At 51.3% G+C, this 18,155-nt stretch overlaps 1 protein-coding gene and 1 long non-coding RNA gene across 2 annotated transcripts in view; one reads left to right on the forward strand and one right to left on the reverse strand.

The window, feature by feature from the left end:
* The window catches only part of Igsf21 (immunoglobin superfamily member 21), a 219,527-nt gene that overhangs the window by 109,179 nt on the left and 92,193 nt on the right, over positions 1–18,155 (reverse strand). The window lies entirely within an intron of this gene.
* Positions 7,472–9,570, forward strand: LOC115030851. Its single transcript, XR_003836413.1, has 3 exons — positions 7,472–7,879; positions 8,063–8,218; positions 9,190–9,570. It is a non-coding gene; the product is annotated as an uncharacterized LOC115030851 (long non-coding RNA).

The raw sequence follows: 18,155 nt of genomic DNA on the forward strand, positions 1-18,155 counted from the left end.
TGTCCAATGGCACTGAACATCTGTCGGCCTCTCTGCATCACCACTATCACTGGTCATATGGGGCCACCATCAGCCCAGCTCTGGAGGTCGGTAGGATCCTCCTGACACCCTCCCCACACCAATCCCTGATCTTATCGCAGGTGGTGCTCTGATCTTACCAGATCACACTGTGATAGCTTCTACTTGAGCAACTGGAAAAAAAATGGTATTACCCAGCCTCCCTTGCAGCTACTGCCTAATTGTAGCCAGTGAGCATGGGCAGAAGTAACCTAAGCTGTTTCTGGGACCACAAAAAGCAGATGTGGCTCTCTTGTTTCTGTGTAACACCCTTTTCAGATGGCCTCCATGCATACAGAAAGGGAAGGGGCATTAGTAGGTGTCGTAGTTAGGGTTTCTGTTGTTGTGATGAAACACCATGACTATAAATAGCGCAGGAAGAAAGGGCTTGTTTTACAAGCCCTTACAATTATCAGGTCACATTCCATCACCGAGACAAGTCAGGACAGGCACACAAGGGAGGAACCTAGAGGTGGCATCATGGACTTGCTTGCTCCTCATGGAAGCAGGGGTCATGGACTGGCTTGCAACCCGTGGCTTCCTCAGCCTGCTTTCTTGTAGCACCTAAGACTACCAGAACAGGCATGGCACTACCCACAGTGTGCTGCACCCTTCCATGTCAATCATTAAGGCCTTTCCCGGGTGCCCCACTGGCCAAACTGGTGGGAGGATTTTCTTAATTGAGGTTTCCTCTTCCAAATCAACTCTAACTGGTGTCAAGTTGAATAAAACAGCACTGGTGGAATGAGCCTGAGCCCCAGAGCCACCTCTCAGAGAACAGCTGGACCTCTGATTTTGTCAACGGGAAGTATTGTTTGTTATATTCTGTCACCAAGGGGGGTGCTTTGTTACTATGGCACCATCTTGTCTATTGGTCCAGACTCTGCTCCACGGCCAGAGAATTCCTTTGAGAAACTAAGTTAGATCCTATGAAATCCTTCAACACAGGGGCTGGGGCCTTGGCTCAGTCCACAAAGTTCTTACTGAAGAATCATGGGAGCCTGTGGTCAGATTCCCAGCACCCACATAAAAGCTGGGTACCGTGGCTCCTGTCTGCCACCTAGCACAGAGCCTGAAGTTCACTGGCCAGACAGTCTAGCCGAATTGGTGAATTCTGGGTTCAGTGAGAGAGACGCTGTCTCAAAAAATAAGTGGAGATCCATAGAGGAAATACTTGACTTCTGGCCTGTGTACATACACACACATGCGTGCACACACACAAACCCATGCATACACATTACAAAACCACTCTAAGAAGTCCCAAGTTCCACTATGCTAAGGATGGACTCTTCCAGGCCTGCTGTGAGATAGCCCTGCCTCTTCTATGGTTTAATGTCTTTTTTCTTTTGCCCCTCTGTGTTCCGGGCCCATGGCTTGAATTCAACAGTATGGCCAAGCTCATTCCTTGGTTAGGTAGCCCCTCTGCTTGGCCTGTTCTCTGCCATTGTTAATCTCAGTTGTCAGTTTGAGGACCTCTAGAATGACTTGGGAGATGGACCTCTGAGCAGACCTGTGTGGATTCTCTTCATTAGGCTGAGGTGGGAAGACCTTCCCACTGTGGGTGGCGTCATTCCCTAGGTAATGGATGCTGGACTGTATATATAAATGGAGAGAGGAAGCTGATCAGCAGCATGTATTCATCTCTCTGTTCCTGACTGTGGTTGTGATGTGACCGCCTGCCTCCCACTCCTGCTGTCTTGCCATCCCCATCATGATAGTCTGTGCCATTGAACTGTGGGAGGGAGCAAGCCCTTTCTCCCTGAAGTTGCCACTATCAGGCGTTTTCTCAGCAACAGAACAGTGACAGGACACTCTCCTCCTAGGTCTATACACAGCTCCCTCCTCGTCATACATTCCAGTGTGAATGTCACTTTCTGGCCGTCACATCAAGAACTCTAGCTATTCCCCACCATACCACCCACAATTATCTGCACCGCACTTATCACCGCCTGCTATTTTCTTGCTAATTACTTAATTAATGGTCTGTCTCCTTACCCTGCCGGGGGAGGAGTTCTGTTTGTCTCCTCACAATTATATTCTGGTCCTAGAATAGTTCCTGGCGTGTGGACACATTAGGCATGCTATGGACCAGGAACATTAACTTCCCTCCGTCGGGGAGGCTGGGAGCCTTCTCCATCCCACACCAGAACCTGAGGACACAGAGCCCCAGAGAATCCCCAAGAAGAGCATCAGAGCTCAGATTTCAGCTGGGACTGGCTTCCAGCCATCTTTCTGCTTTTCTTTTTTTGTTTTTTTGTTTTTTTTTTGTTTTTTGTTTGTTTGTTTTTTCGAGACAGGGTTTCTCTGTGTAGCCCTGGCTGTCCTGGAACTCACTTTGTAGACCAGGTTGGCCTCGAACTCAGAGCTTCTTTTAAAGGTATCAGGAGGAAAAGATTCTGTGTGTGAGTGAGAGAGAGAGAGAGAGAGAGAGAGAGAGAGACAGAGAGAGACAGAGAGAGACAGAGAGAGACAGAGAGAGAGACAGAGAGAAACAGAGAGAGAATGTGTGTGTGAGAGAGTGTGTGAGTGAGTGTGAGTGTGTGAGAGAGTGTGTGAGCGTGTGAGAGAATGTGTGAGTGTGTGTGAGTATGTGAGTGTGTGTGTGAGTGTCTGAGTGTGTGTAAATGTGTGTGAGTGTGTGTGTGAGTGTGTGTGTTGCATATGCATATGTGGATGGAGATAGAGGACAGCTCTGAGCTTGCTTCTTCAGGAACTCTCCACCTCCTCTGAGACAGGGTCTGTCATGGGTGAGCCTGGAGCTCACTAATTAGGCTTTAATAGCTGACCATGGAAGCCCAAGGATCCTCCTGTCTCTGCCTCCCCCGTGGTAGGATCTGTACACAGATGCCGGGCATCCCTTCCCAGCTAAGCACCTGATAGAGCATCTGTGGTGGTTAATATCAACTGGGAGCTTGACAGGATCCAGAGTCACTGAGAAGATAAGCATCAGGGCGTGCTTGGAGGGAAGACTCCTCTGAATGCAGAAAGCGCCGTGCCAGGGCTGGGGCCCTGGGGAAGCGAGCTGGGTACCAGCATGTATGACTCCCTGCTTCCTGACTGCAGAGGCATCGGATACTCCCAGGTAGATGCCTCAGCCTTCCCGCCATGATGGGGCCATAGCCTTGAACTGCGAGCTCAAATAAACTCTGCCTTCACTGGGCTGCTTTTGCGACAAGCAAGTAACTGGCGTCCCATCCTCTACCCAGCGAGGAGGGTGTTCTGTGCATAGCTAATTCTCATACTTCCTGCCATCAGGGGTTTCCCATCTGAGGGAGGAGGCATGGATGGTTTTTCCTGAAGAGACACCCACACGGACACCAAGGGCTGGATCCCAGCGCCTGGGAGGCATAGGAGACACAGGTACAGGATGGATGAATGCATCAGGACGTGGAGGGTGGGGGCAGGGAGAAAGAGGATGGAGGAAGAAAGGAGGGACTGAAGGACAGACAGACGGACGGGCAGACGGACAGGCATGAGCACTGGGTTCGATCTTTCCAACTTGTACCTCAGTCTTGCATTCTCCATAGTGGAAGAGGAAAGCACACTCCAGGAGGAAGCAAGAAAAGACTCAGAACCCTCCAGAGATCTCCCTGGAAACAGGAAGTAGGCTGAGGCCACAGGAAGCGCCTGTGGTCAGGAGTGGGTATGGGTGGTAGCTGGTAGATCAGCACCAGCTCACCTTACACACAGCCGCACCTCAGCCCCAGGGCAGACAGGAGGTGGGGTGGAGGCAGCGGCTGCTTTGTCAGTATTTTCCAAGCCTACCCTCTGACCTTCTAAAAAGCTCTAACAGCGAGCTTCCCAGTTCTAATGGAAAATCCCAGCACCACTTTCTACAGGGGCCTCCATCAATCAGGCCACCGACCTCCGCAGAGCCGAGAGAAAACTGCCACTGAGCACTGCTTGCTGAGAGCGAGCCCTGCACTGTGTGAGAGCAGAGGGGGGTTCAAACCAGTGCCTTGAATCTCTCAGAAAAGTCCAATTGGCCAGGTCTGCCAGGTCCTGGGGCGTGCACAGACTCAGTCACCCCTGGGGTGCAGGGGGGCCAGCAGAAAAGAGCCAGGCATGTCTCAGCCTGGGAGCCTTTAATCCCTACAATCTGGCTGGGCTTCTTCTTCAGGCTCTGTGGGCAGTTGTGCCCCTTATCAGTGCCCCAGGTCTCAGAGACAACTCTGGGCTTTTTAAATTTTATTTCTGTCAGCTAATATATCTATGTGTATAGGAGAGGAGTTTTGGGGGCGGGGAGGGAGACGGAACAGGGGTGGCTGTTCCCTTAACTGTCTTGGGTTTTGAGTTCGTGGTGATCAACTGAGGACAGACTGGAGATACAACCAGGATACATTTGCTGTGTCTGCATTTTTCTCCTTCTTTTTGTCCTTCTTAAAAGATTTTTTATTTTTGTGTATGCGTGTGTGCATTGCACGTGGGGACTGCATTGGATCTGCAGATGGCTGTGGGCCACCTGGTGTGTGTGTTGGGAACAGAACCCAGGGACCATGCAAGAACAGCAAGCACTCCTGACTGCTGAGCCATCATCCCTCCAGCCCCACTGATGTTTCTCAAACGAGTACAGTAATATGAACGGGGAACAAGGCGAATAATTAAATAGTCAGCAGACGTCACCCAGAGGTGACTCAAGCACGCGGGGGGACTGTGTAGGGTAAATTCAGATGTTGTGGCATTTTATGTGTCAGCTCATGTTTGTGTGTGGCTGAGCACAGGCCCCCTCGATCCCTGGTGCGCACGTGGAGGACACAGGACAGCCCATGTGGGTCTCTACCTGCCATTTTGCTTTGAGGCAGGGTCTGTGTGTCATTCACTGCTAGCCCACGGACTTCTGGGAATTCTCTTGCTTCTGCCTTCAGTCTCCCTGGAGGAGTGTTGGAGTGTTGGAAAAGCGCTGGCTTCGTATGGATCTGGAGATAGGAGCTCAGCTGTTCTCAGTTGCATGGCAAGCGCTTTGTGCTCTGAGTCATCTCCAGAGCCCCATAGTGGAACTATGTAGAAGAGACTGGAGCACTCAGGTCCCAAGATGTGTCCTCGGTGAAGAGCGAGGGGGTGGTTGGGAACGTACATACAGACGTCCAGCCACCACAGTTTGGGCGCCACGCCAACCCACACTTGTTGGTTGGACTCGTTGGTTGGACAAGTCAACCCATCTTGACCTGGGCCTCAGTATCTCCACTTACAAACTGCAGACAATGGCTGCACATAACCATAGGCTGGGTGTGGTGATTCATGGATCAGATCAAATCTTAAGAGTGTTCATATAAACCCTCTGCTATAAATGGGAAGCGGTGGGAGGCCCTTCCACAAACAGCACGTGATTCCCTCAACACCCGACAGGGGGCGCTGGTTCCCTTATTTCCAGAGAGGGCCATGAGGGGCCTGAGGCCAGCCTTACCAAGAAGGCTGCTTGTCTGGAGCCTGGAGTGTCTGAGAGAACCTAACCTGTGGCTCCAGATGTTCATACCCCACTCTGGCGAGGATTCTGGAAGCTCACTACCAAGGGATGATCATGTTCTCGGTCCAGGTCGCCATCCAGATGAGCAAAGTGTCCACTGGGTGGCACCTTGGGTGGAGGCTCCCAGGTAGGGCTTTGATAGCTCAGAGGAGGAAGGGGTTATGTCTGCTGCACCTGTCCCAGCATAGACCAGGCATCCAGATGTGCTCTTGCAGCCTGACAGAGCTGACCATTGTGAGGAAACAAGAAACTGGCTAGAGAGAAGTCTGAGACCGGAAGGGCTGGGTTCAAATTCCAGCCTGGTGACTTCTGAGAAATCACATCTTATCCCTGAGCCCCCAAGTATCCCTGTCTTACAGTGGGTGGGGGCTTCAAGTGAAGCCCAGGAAGTTCTCTCCTCCCTGAATGAGAAGCAGATTCCCACATAAGCTAGAATGGGTTTCCTACTGTATTCCAAGAGTCTAGGGCAGAGAGCTGTACCCAGGGAGCTGCTGGGCTTGGGGATCTGGTGCACAGCAGCCCTCTGCTGCCGAACAGGCACACTGGACGTGCTGCCTCAAACCGACACAGTCGTCTGACATGATTGAATTTGAGCCCCAGAGACTGGAACACACAAGGCACCCACTGCCTTGGCTCTCCTAGCAGGAACCCTCCTTCCATAGCACTCAACAGCAGACGCTGGCCAGTAAGATGTCAGCCGCCATCTTTGCAGGAGACCAGAGAAATCCAAGGGTCAGAAGCCCAAAGTAGGTACTGAGAACCAGCTGGAGACCAGAGGTAAGGACTGGGGGGTGGGGGAAATTAAGGTAACTGGAGCTCGCTAAGCAGGTGGGAGGACCCGGATTGCCAGGCGCAGACACTGGGGAGAGGAGAGAGCTGGTCTGGATGCCAAGAAGAGCATCTGAGAGCTCGCTGCAGCAGGAAGGCCAGGGCTGAGTCATTATGAGGCAGGTGGGCAGAGAAGGTCCCGGTGGGCATTGAGATGTCACCAGTCTCACTTAGCCCTGAGGGAAAGTCCAGGAGTAAGGCAGGCTGTAAGTTCTAGCCCCAGCCACTCGAACCCTCAGGGAGCATTGTGAAGGTTTAGGGTGAAAACATCTCTCCTCCCGGTCGGTGTCAGCTCTGACCACTACAATCCCAGTCCCAGCATCCTCTCTGGGTCAAGGTTAAGGTACTCATGTCTCTCAAAGGGCAAGGTACCATGGGGGGGTGGTTTTGTGGTGGTGTGTGGTGGTGACTTGAGGGCTATAGTGCTTGAATCTCCACCAGACTGAGGGTGGCTTTGGGGCCTCCCCTCTTTGAACCCCTGCCCTTGCTACAACAGCTGAAGAGATGCTTTTGCTATCACTCTGGGCTTACGGGGAGCGACAGGAGCCAGGGTCAGAGAGCCCAGCCCAGTGCCTGGTCTGCAATAGACACTCCTCACACACGGATTCATGGAAAACCTCAGAGGTGGAGGAGATAACATCAACTTAGGGAGACAGGGTGATCAGACCAGTCAGAGGGACAGAAAGCCAGGGAGCCAAGCACATCTCATTTGTAGAGTAGATAAAAAGTGCACACAGAAAATCAATAGCCAGGCACTCCTACATCCCAGAGACCTGCGGAAAAGCCAACAAAACAGGCTCCATTTATAATACCAATAAATAAGTACCGGAGAGTTCTTTTAATTTGGGGCACTAGATATTTGTTTAGCGAAATTATGAAAACCCAACCGAGGCTCCGTATTAGGGAAACCATCAACATAATCTATCCCATTAGAAAATTAAAGGAGAAAAACCATATGATTACTTCAATAGGTCCTTAAAGAACATTTAATTAACTTTCCTTATTAAAAATCTTTAGGAAAATTGAAATAGAGGGAGCCTTCCTACGCATGATAAAAAAAAAGGGATTTATCAGAAATCAGTGGTAAATAAATATTAGTTAAATAATGAAACCCAGGAGAAGTTTTTTTGCAAGAATTCTGAAAGTTTCAGACAATGGAATGAATTAAGAAATGACGACAAATTCAGTAAGTAAAAAATACTGCTTACATAGCGGGTCACTGACTTTTCTACTGCTATAACACCATGAAGGTCACATTGAACAGGGTTTCCGGTTTTAGGGTCTGATACCACAATGGCAGAACAAAGGCATGGTGACAGGAACAACTGAGAGCTCACATCTTGATCCACAAGAAGAAGACAGAGACACTGAGAATGGCATTGACATCTGAAACCTCAAAGCCAGTCCCCAGTGACACACCTCCTCCAACAAGACCACGCCTCCTAATCCTTCCCAAAGAGTTTCACCAACTGGGGACCAAGAATTCAGCTATGTGAGCCTGTGTCGGGTATCATTGAACCACCTTAAATAGTAAGATTTGTTTATTCATTCACTCATGTATTCATTTGCCTGTTTGCTTGCTTATGTGTGTATGTCATGTGAGTGCTGGTATTCTCGAAGGCCACTAGAGGGTGCTATAACCCTTGGTGCTGGAGCTTCAGGTACCCTTGGGAAGGTCCTCTGTAGGAGCAGCAAGCACTCTTGACTACTGAGCCGTCTAGAGTCACAGAAAGTCTAAGAAGAGGGTGAATTGGAACCTGAGCATCTTGGCTGCAGGATCTGAGTGTTGATGACATAGGAGCCGATGCCACTCCGGGGCCTGTTACCTCTTCTGTGCATTAGGAAGAGGAAGGTCATTGCTATTTGCAGGTGATGTAATTATATAACAATTAAGAAAGTTGAAAGACAGCCTACCAGAACTGAGTGTCAGTACAATGTTTGCCTAGATGGCTGGCCTGCATACATCAGCAGTTTCCTTCCCTCTCCAGGGACCCCAGTGTGCTATGAGGGGCACTGTGGGCTTCTGAGGCTGCTTGTAGGGGTAGGGGGTGGGGACAGGGATGGGTCAGTAGGGTTGCAAGGTAGTTTAGGAGGAGCTAGGTGTTTTATTTACTGATTAAGGTAGACTCTGAGGCTCTCTCTCCTTCCAGATCAGCCTGCCCCAGGCACAGGGTTTCCTTCTGTGAAGCTGAAAACACTGCACTCCTCAAGCACCCGTCTTCCATCACCTTCTTTCTGGGCTTTGGCATAATGCGAGGATCCCCCATGTGGGCCTCTTGTTTTATTCTGCAGTACCAAGCCGCTCCAGGGGAGGGCGCTGTCCTGATGCAGATGCTCAAAGACACCCTGGTTGCTCAGGGATATGGATGGGGACAGGGAGACTGGGCAAGGATTCAAGGGTGCAGTGAGTGAGTGGCCCGCTCCAAGTGTTGACCAAGGCTTCGGTGAGAGATGGACTCATGGCAGGTGTTGAGAGTTGACAGGAGGAGATGTGAATGAGTAGTGGCAACAGGCTCAGAGGACGGGAAAGATCTTAGAGTCCTGGCTGAGGAAATCTGTGGGTGATGACGTCATTTGCTATGATGAGGAAAGAGGGGGGATGCGTGGGCAGAGCGGGGATGCAGAGCTTCATGATGACCGTGCCAATCGGGAGATATTGTCAATTCTCTCTGTGCAAGGACAGCAACTTTATAAAATTGGATTATGGCAAGCCTGCTGCTCTTAAACATCTTGGATCACCCCTCATGGAATATGTCCAAACCCAACAGCATGGCAGGTGAACATAATGTATTCTGGACAGGTCCCCTGACACACAAGACTTCTCCTTCCTTCCCTTTCAGACCCTTGTTGAGCACCGGACGAAGCTGAGGTGGGCTGCCCTCAGATCCTTTGTACCACTCTTCCCTCACTGTGCCACACCTGTCCCGGCTCTATGCTAGGGGATTCCTCTCTATCACCAGGCTCTGCTATCTATCTCAGCAGAGTACATGCTGGGACAAGACCTCCGTGTGAAAGCCCAAGCTCTCTGGTGACACTTCTTCTCCACCGGGAGGGTTGAGGAGTGACATGAGGATTTGGGGGGTAAGGGGATCACCCAGGTTCTGAACTGACAGATGAGATGGGCTTCCCTCCTGTCCCGGTTGTACCTTGAGTGGTCTGCTATTCAAGGGTTAAAGGGGACCATGTGAGCCACTTAAGGAAATAAACAGCTTTCCAACATCCGCAATTATTTTGGAAGCACCTGCTCTCGTATAATTAATGTGCCAATTAAGATGATTATTATAGCCGTTAAAGCATATCCCCCAAGAACCACCGCTTCACAATGCATGTTTACGCTCATCGGAGTCACCCCGCCACCTTACAGAAGAATAACAACAACAGCAACAGCAACACAGCGTCAGCTGCTGAGTTATCTCCCAAGCAGGCTTGGTTGACCCAGGCTCCTGCCTCCATCCCCAGGGTGGCTGAGGTCTCTCTCTCTCTCTCTGTGTTTTGCCTCTACAAGGAGTCACCTCTGGACAGTTTCGCCCAGCATTTTCTAAAGAAGCATTCAGTTTGGAGGATTCTGTAAGGATGGGGAGGGGAGGGGGGACACTGCTGCTGCCTCTCCGCCCCGAGTGCTCATCCCAGGCTAGGTGAACCGTGCCGTGTCTCCCACACACCCTTGCTTGATGTTGACAATGTCTTCATGGGTCTGTGCCTCTGCAGACAGGTGGCTCTAGCCAGGCGCTGATGACAGCATCCTGAAGCCTCTGGCCCAGTCTATTCCTCTGCCCACATCCTCCTCCTGTCTTTAGAGTGGAAGTGGATGGCCCAGAAACCTTGGAGACCTGCATCAAGATAACCAGACTGGCTAGTGTTTAAATCTGCCTGGACCTTGCTGGACGGGAGACCAGGGGCCAGCTAGTGTACTTCTCTGAGCCTCGTTGTCCCCAGCTGTTGCGTATTCAGAGGTGGCTGGTGAAACACCCAGCATTGCAGCTGACCAACACTGTGGTTAGCATTCATGCTCACTATGGGGGAGTCAGGGTTTGAGCCCTATCTTGTCAACCTGCAGGCTCTTACTTCAGAGGGCTCAGCCCTTCCTAGGGATCTAACCACTCAGGAGTTCTCACCTCCCCTTGCAGTGGACCTGGTCTCCCGGGGCTCTCAGCAGAAAGGACTCAGTCTTAGAGTCTAACTCCAGCCTCATGGCCTGGGCAGGGTCTTCACCCATCCTGATGTAAGTTTTCTGAGCTGTAGTCCTTGCTCCTTCTCTGGGAGTTCCTGGAGGCCTCTGAATTCCCCGCCCCCAGCTTCTGTATTCATGGAAGAAAGAGCTCATGGGGAGGAAGATGGGAGTGCAGGCTGGGGTTGGGTACTATGGGGCTCTAGAGGATGACAGGGAATGAATGACCTTTGTCCTCAGGCCTGTGGATAGCACTAGCTATGCTTGGAATGAGTACCACACAGAGATAAGCTTTATTAGGGCCACAGGGCACAAGCCCTCTTCAGTTAAAATTCCTTCCTGTGTCCTTTCCTCTCAGCTCCCAGGCATGGCTGGCCTCGCCCATGGATGTCCACTCAGAGGTCACTTCTAGGTGATTCTGGTTCCCAGAGCATGCGGAAGTCATCCAAACACCAGCTTTCTGCAGAACGCTACCCAGCCACCATCAGCGAGGCTGCCATCAGACCTTCCATTCCTTCCACCATGACACTGCAGGGTAGTGCAGCCTGGGACAGTCCAGAGCCCCAGATCAGAACCACAAAGAGTCACTCAGCTGGCTTTGAGCCTTCCTTACTGCTGTGCTGGTGGGTAGCCACTCTGACAGGTGCTTAGACACCTTCAAGCGGGGAAGCCACCTATCCCAAGATACTCTATCTGTGGTTGGAAAGCTCACACTGTAATAAAAATCTTTGCTCGATCAACTTTTACATTTCCCCAGAAATCTCCTCTCTCTCTCTCTCTCTCTCTCTCTCTCTCTCTCTCTCTCTCTCTCTCTCTCTCTCTCCCTCACTCCCTCTCTCCCTCCCTCCTTCCTTCCTTTCTTCATTCTTCTCAGCTCTGGAGAGGTGAAGACAGGATCCTTGGAGCTCGGTGGCAGCCACTATAGCTGCACCACTGACCTCAAGACTCTGAGAGACCCTGCCTCAAAACAAAGGCAGAAAACGTTTGAAAAAGTTATCTGATGCCATTTCTTCCCTCCCACTCCAAGCCACATGCTCAGGATTGCACTAGGCCTCAGGTGAGAAGGTGCAGGGTACAGCCCCAACCAATCAGAAGGGTGTGTTTTGAATGAGTCATTTCACCAATCTAGTTCATCCTCTGAGTCCAAGCCCTGCCCCAAAAGGTGGTGGAAAGGCAAAGACTGGCACGTCCTAAGCACAGGTGACAACTCAGCCCATCGTTCCCCAGGCGTGCAAGAGAAAAGAGCCAGGATCCTGAGCTGAACACCCTGCTATGTGGCCTCGGGCCAACCACCTCCCTGCTCTGAGTTTTTAGTCAGAGGACACTTGTCCTCTTAGGGACAGTGAGAAAGGTCTGATGCCTGTGTCAAGTTGTGCACGAGGGCTCTGCACATGAGGGTCTAACTCCAACAAGGTCAAAGTTTAGGATGAGGAAGAGGATGGAAGGAAGAGTGACAGGCATTGGTCCCTGGGGGTGACCCTGAAGCTGAGCCCTGAGGGAACTTCTACGATTGCCAGACAGAGGGTGGGAAGGGAAGGGCACTTGTGGTAGCAGATGCAGCGAGGGGAGGGGGTGAGGAGTGTTGGCAAAGCTGAGGATGAACCATACGATGGATCGGGTGGTGTGCCCATTGGGGGCCTCGAAAGCAGCGAGGCTGGAGCCAGAAAGGTCTGGCAGCTGGGTTAGGTGACCTTGAACTTGACCCTGAGAGTGATGGAGAGCTTTGGTGTGAAGGGTGGGGCAGAGAGGGTCGCAGTGGTTGGTCAGATATATGTTCTAGAAAAAGCCCATGGCTACAGCTGTCTGCAAGGAGAGGCGCTGCCAGTGAGGCTTAGCACCCAAGGAGAAAAGGCAGGGCTAGGAGGAGCAGAGGCTGAGGAGGGATGAAGCTGGATGGCTCTGGATGGAGCTGGATGGAGCTGGATGCAGCCGCTTTCTGAAACACCTCATTTCTGCTGTGGTGTTTTATTTCTCTGGTGTGCTGGAGTGGAAGTTTGCCTTTAATCCTTCTCTGACAAGTTAAGTCAGCCCCTTGTCATTTAAACCCAGCAGGGCGTGAGTCAGGCAGAGACATTGAAAATCACACTTCAGGCTTAATATAGCTCCATACTCCACCAGCTCAGAGGCCCTGCAGCAGCTCGGGCGGGGACTCCCACCTCAATTTGAGGGAGCGCCCTGGCCTGCAGCAGCCTCTGAATCTAGGATCCTCTGGGATCAGAGAGAAAGCCAAGGTCCGCTGGAAGGTGGGAAGGTAGCAACATTGTTTCTACCCTCTGCCTGGGATTAACCTTCCCTTTTACAGGAAGATCCCGAAGCTCAGAGAGGGGAAGTGGTTGGCCCAAGGCCACACAGAAGGGCGCTCTGTGCCAGGTCCTGGCTCTTTTCTCTTGGATGCTTTGAGTAAATGAGGACAAATACCAGACATGCTCAGCCATCACCCCATTGGCCCTGGATCCACCAAGTTGACCGCTTCTGTCGGCATCCAATAAGAAAACCCGTTGTTCGTGGAGTCCACGTGCAGGCCAATAGAACATCCTGATATTCGTGGAGTCCATGCCAGCTGTTGGCTCTCCCTCCTGACAGCTTGGGAGCCAAGAACTCTTATCAGGCCTGTATGGGGCAGGGAGAGATCTCATTGCCAGTATCAGGAACTTGATCTTAATCCCCAAGAGCAGGATTTTTTTTTTCTGGTCAAAAATTTCTCTCCTGGTGCCAGAAAGGGCAGTGATGAACTGGCCACATCAAGCTGTCCTTTCTTTCCTTCTTATCTCCCTCCCCCGGGCCAGGAGCAGCCGTGTGCAAACCCAGGCTGATGGAGCTGGGGGTCTGGTCTGATCCCAGCCTCTGGCAGTGACTCCTCCCCCACCCCTCGTGTTGATTATGGCTCTCATCCCTCCCCACCTTGGTCCCTGGAAGCTCACGAGGGTCTCTCACAGCCTGACAGGTCCCACAGATATCCCGAGTTTGGACTTCTGTGACCCACACTACATATTTCATGTCTAAAAATGACCCACCTACTCAGACGTGTGAGCTTTTGTAAAGCGTAATAAGGAGATTTTGGAGGACTGCATTCTTTTTTTTTTTTTTTTTTTTTGGTTTTTCAAGACAGGGTTTCTCCGTGTAGCTCTGGCTGTCCTGGAACTCACTTTGTAGACCAGGCTGACCTCGAACTCAGAAATCCGCCTGCCTCTGCCTCCCAAGTGCTGGGATCAAAGGCGTGTGCTACCACCGCCCGGCAGGACTGCATTCTTTTAACTCCCCCCAAATTGTACAGCACGGTCTATGGAGATAACTTAGTCAGTAGCGTGCTTAAACACACACACACACAAGCACACTCACACGTATGCACACATGCACACACCCCTCCCCCAAGGTGGGTCATCAGAGCTCTGCTGACACACACTCACGGACGCCATTGCTGTGAGGAAGTTTCCAATGGAGGTGTGTATTCAGCCACTTCCCCTCGTGGATGTAGACACGGTCTTGCTCCTGCTGTTCTGTGAAGCAGTAGGAAGGACCTCAGCCTCATACCTTAGGCTTCTTAGCCCACACAAACCATAAGCCAACACAAACCACTGCGTATCAGAGGCCCAGGGCTTAGTTTCCTAGTGACCGGTGTTCCTCGGAATATGATTCTGAAGCCATAAGCGTGGCAAGGATAGGCAGAGTGACAAGGGACAAGGGACACAAATCATCACTCAGTACTGCTATGTTAGAGGCTAGGTGTCAGCTACGTGAACCGTAGGGACCTCCATTATCAACCCCGGGCTTGCCCCAGAACTCCCCAGCTTCTCCTGTGACAACTCTATCACATAGTCTCTGATAGCTGTGCCTCCAGTCGTCTCTTCTGTCCTCCTTGTCTCAATGAACAGCAACCATGACCCTCACCCGGCTGCCCCAACCCCACAGCCAGGAGCCATCTGGAAGTCCCAGTCCATCACCAGTTGTCCATTAGCAAGTCCTCTGACCTTCCTGCCGTTCATAAACGGAAGTTCAAGGTCAAGTCTCTTTGATCGTCACAACCTCAAGGCCACACCCTGCTGGTCCCGTGCTCCCTACAGCACGTAACTCGTCAGGTGAACCTATGCCATCTTGGGCCCCGCCTAGCCTCAGCCACCTCTGGCCTCAGTGACCTCCAAGGTGACCTCTCTGTGGCCAATCCCACCGATCTATCCTGGGTTCCACCAGCAGAGATTGTTAAAGCAAGCTAGCTGCTGGGGTTTTGCTTAAAATTTCCAGTGCTGGGCTGGTGAGATGGATGAGTGGGTAAAGAGGCTTGTGGTCAAGCCTGAAGACCTGAGTTCAATTCCCGGGCCCCACAAGGATGGACGGAGAGAACCAAGTCCCACAAGTTGTCCTCTGACCCTCACATGAGTGTTATGGTATGCATACATGCACTCGAGTGCGCACATGCGCACGCGCACACACACACACACACAGACACACACAGACACACACAAATACAAACAAACAAAAAATAAAGCCTTCGGTGTCTGTGTTCAGAACCCCCTGGAGACTCGGCGCCCTGGGGCACGGGCTGTGCATGAATGGTCCCTGCCTGTCTCTCCAGCATCTTAGTTTTCCTTTGTTTCAAACATCCAAGCTTATTTCCTGTTCTTGGACAGCCTAGCACAGGTCCTTGGCATATGTGCCCTACTTCCTCACTCCCTGGGTGATCTCAGTTTCCCAGAGAGGTCCGTTCCTGACCACAGATTCCTGTCTGCCCATGAGCCTATTCCAACCATATGCACCAAATTCCCTGACCCCTGAGTCCTTCTTGCGGGTGTAACTTTTAAAGTTATCCCCCCCACCAGGGGATCTGCCTGAGTGAGGGATTATGGTCCCACATCATGGCTCACTCTCAGTGCCTAGGGCTATCCTGATTCTTGTGCCATACATAAGGCATGGTGAGTGAATGGGGACCCCTCTTCTAAAACCACCAAACAGGGCCATTTGCCAGTTCAAGGGTACCACAGTTAGTTGGGGAACTGGTTAAAAACTGTAGGTGCCCTGGGGCTCCAGCCTGGAGAATAACCTGATGTTAGAGATTATGTCTGGGGCAGCCATTAATTTCTGCTTGCCAGGTTCCCCCTGACCACCTTCTCTACCCTCAATATGACTGGTGTGGTAAGTCTGGTCACCATACCCCTCAACCCAGAGTATCTCCCCCTCTGCGAGACCAGGGACCAGGAGGAAGGAGCCCCAAGCAAGGGGCATTCTCACTGCCTTCCTTCTTCAGGAATCTGTAAGACTTGGAAGCCCAAGGTCAGGCATGGTCCAGGGAGAGGCAAGGGACAGCCAGGGCAAGCAGCATCCTCACTGGGCTCCAGATCTCAGGGTTCCAGGACTGGTTCAGGCTCATTCTTTGGGACATGCACTGTGGTGTCCACCTGCCACTTGAGAAGATGGTGAATGTCATTGGACTGTGGCACTGTCTTAGGGGCACTGCCATCTATTTGTCTTCAAACAGAACACTATGGAATAGCAGCAGCAGCAGCAGCAGCAGAGAACATTTGAAAGGGTTTCCTGCTTCAGGGAGAACAAAGATCCACAGACTGGCTTCCCTGTGCTTCCAGGAATTAGAAACTTTGAGGTCACAGCAGCACCACCCAGGGACAAAAGGTAGTGTTGCTGACAGTGTAATGAGCCTGGAGGTGGTGATCTTCCCCAAACATCATCCATTCTTGGTCTAAATTTAACTTCTTTGGACTTCTTAGGTCACTAGGAAACAGGGTTGGACAATGGTTACCATGTACAGAATAGATGCCGTGTCGAGTCTGGTACCAAGTATACCCATCCAACGCAGGATCTTCAAAGCATGCACTATCAAGGTCCAGCCTCCAGAACCTACTGTAGACATCGAGTTACCAGACTGTTCTCTCTCTTTGCTGTCTCATTCACACCCAAGCTCACTGTCCTCCCTCGCTGTCCCTGAGGGTCTCCATCAGATCTCCCAGGGAAGTGGGAGAGCCTGGCTGGCCAGGTAACACCATTGGGACTTCAACACAAACCCAGTCCCAGCTGCCAGCATCCACAGGTGAGGAGGAGAGATGGGAGGGGGCAGGGGAGATGGAGAGATGGCTCAGCTGTTAGGAACTCTTGCTGCTCTGGCGCAGGGATGGGGTTTGATTTCCAGCACAGACACCGGGTACCTCACAACTGCCCGTGCCTCCAGTTCTGAAGCATGCGATGCCCTCTGGGCTTCGTGGTTTCCCCGCTGCAGGTATGTGGTACACACAAGCTGACATGGAGCACACATATATATAATAAATAAATAAATCCCTGTTTAAAGGGCTGTGGAAAGCAGAGCACTGTGGCCCCTCATGTCCCTCTCCTACCCACTCCACCCCCTTCTGTGGCTTTTTCCCCCCATGGCCTCGCAACCTGCGCTTAGAACAGATCTTGGGAATAAATAGTACAGGAAGGAGACAAAACAAAGATGCGATGATAAGAACCGCCAAGAAAGGTTAAATTCCCATGATTCCCTGCAGTTGCTTAATGGATTTCTATGATATAAACAGACCTTTGGCTTTGTCTGCTGGGCAGGCGACCCCCAACTAAATGAGTTTAGACAGGATTTCCTAATAAGAAATGTGCCTGGTGCCCACACTCCACAGACAGTTTGCAGAGACCTGCATTTCCCCAGACAGACTCTGTGGTCACACATGGGTGGCTTGTGTGTGTGTGTGTGTGTGTACATGTGCGCGTGCATGCGTATGAATATGCACACGTGCATGTGTATAGATGTGGGCACATGAACGTAGAGATTAAGTTTACTTGCTGGCTTTTGCCTTTCATCTTGTTTGAGATGGGGTCTTTTCATGGCTTTCTGCTGTCTCTCCCAGGCTAGCTCGCTGGCCCTCAAGGATCTGAGGATTTCTGGGGATTTCCTTGTTTCTGTCTCCCATCTCCCCATAGGAGCACAGGGATTACAGACATGTGCTACCATACCTGGCTTTACCGGGTTCTGGGGATTTGAACTTAGATACTCACATTTGTACTGCAACCTCTTTCACCCACAGATCTACCTCCCCAAAGCCCAGTCTTTGCTCGTGTAACCAACACTGCCAAGGTGGCTGTGTAGTAGCTGCCCAGAAGCACAGGAGATGCATCTTTGCTGGAGGTGCCCAGAGGAAGGTGTGTCTAGAATTTTCTGGAGAAGTTGGGAGGTGCAATAGGGCCCGAGACCCAGTATTTTAAATGTCCCCGGTTACTTCTCCTGAAAAGCAGAATTTATCGTATTATTTGCCTCTCGACGACAACATGAAATTGAAGTGTGAAGCCCTTGACCCTGTCCTCGACTCCCAGGAATGTCACACTAATGTCAGCCACTCAGGTTGGCATTCATCTTATTTCTGAACACGACCCCGGTGGGCAGGAAGGACAAAGTGAAGTCTAATGTGTAACATTCCCCTGGAGGTCTTCCTTGAGCCCTAAGGTAGATAGGGTGTCGGAATGCCTGCCCCTGCTGGCCATGTATGGAACTGCACCTCTACCCTATTAACTACTATTGGTTACTGAGAAAAGAAAAAAAAAAAATTGTGTACCAGGGCTTGCAGACAGAGACTGGGGAACTCCAGTCTAGACGATGAACCCATGCCATAGCAGAAAAGTCCCTTGGAGGAGGATATAAGGCGT

This window comes from Mus caroli, chromosome 4, assembly GCF_900094665.2.
Source record: "Mus caroli chromosome 4, CAROLI_EIJ_v1.1, whole genome shotgun sequence".
In the NCBI taxonomy this organism is placed as follows: Eukaryota; Metazoa; Chordata; class Mammalia; order Rodentia; family Muridae; genus Mus; species Mus caroli.